We start from the raw sequence: 1216 nt of genomic DNA, 5'->3' as shown, positions 1-1216 counted from the left end.
GTTTTTAATGCAATTATTGATGTAAAAATTTTGATTTATCAGCCGCTAGTATGTTAATTTAGTGACCAAAGTATTCTGTGATAAGCGTTCATTGTAGCAAGCACGGGCGTTACGCGCGCCGCTGTCAAAGCGACGCCAGCGCCAACGCAACGCCAAAGTTGTATGTGGACGGGCCTTAAAGAAGAATCGATGCCAGTACTCATATTTGAAAAAAAGTATCGATAATACTCGTACTTCCAAGTATTTTTAAGGCAAAGATGAAAAAGGCAGAAAAATCAGATTGCTTTGCTTTTATGACTTCCAGTAGCTCCTTGAACATAATTTTTACTATGGGAATACACTTAGGGTCTTTTTTATACGGTTCTTATTTATGCGGATGTAAATTTATGTGGTTTTTAAAACCATTTTATCGCTATAGCGATTTTGTTTTTTGAGAGTTTTTATTACATTTTTTCAGTGTGTAAGAGACAATGCTCCTGATAATTAATTTGTCTTTGTACTCTCACATAATTCATGTATTTTTTGTGAAATTTTTCTTTTGTGTTTGTTTAAAATATGTACACATAAAATTTAATTTATGTAATTAATCTTCAGTCTTACATGGAATAATAAGTGTTGAAGTGGATTTTTTATGCATTTTTTTGTATTCTTTTACATGGAATATCTGAATTTATGCGGTTTTTGAAAATAGTGGAACGCATCCCCTGTTTTTGTGTGAACGTCAAGAACTATTTTAATCGGATTTTTTATTTTTATGCGGCTCTCTAAGGAACGCATATACCGCATAAAAAAAGACCTAAGTAAGTGTATATTTAAATTCAAAACTTTAAAGCTGTTTTTGTTTTTTTTTTGGGTTATGACAGCATTGAAGTAATTGAGCTCATTTACTCGATGCTCATATTGAATATCGAAGATCATTTTCGAACGTTCACCACAATATCTGTTGGGTAATTTCTAAACAATTTTTAATGCATTTGAAAGAACGACTTTTTTATGCATTTTTTACTTAAATAATACTACGTTTATACGTAAGCTTAATGCAAATAAAAATAATTAGCAAATACCTAACTCACTGTTTATTCGATGGTGAAAAATTATTTTTAGATATTGCCTGATTATAAAACGTTGCCGCAAACAAACGGTTGTTGTTTTGCCGCATATGCCCCAATAGTTGAGATTTGGTCGAATTTTATCAGTTGCGGCAATGCATGAAACG

The sequence above is a fragment of the Rhagoletis pomonella genome, unplaced genomic scaffold, assembly GCF_013731165.1.
Source record: "Rhagoletis pomonella isolate Grant_MI unplaced genomic scaffold, Rhpom_1.0 Rhpom_scaffold_00007, whole genome shotgun sequence".
In the NCBI taxonomy this organism is placed as follows: domain Eukaryota; kingdom Metazoa; phylum Arthropoda; class Insecta; order Diptera; family Tephritidae; genus Rhagoletis; species Rhagoletis pomonella.
The sequence above is the reverse complement of the archived record's forward strand: the minus strand, read 5'-3'. Positions refer to the sequence as shown.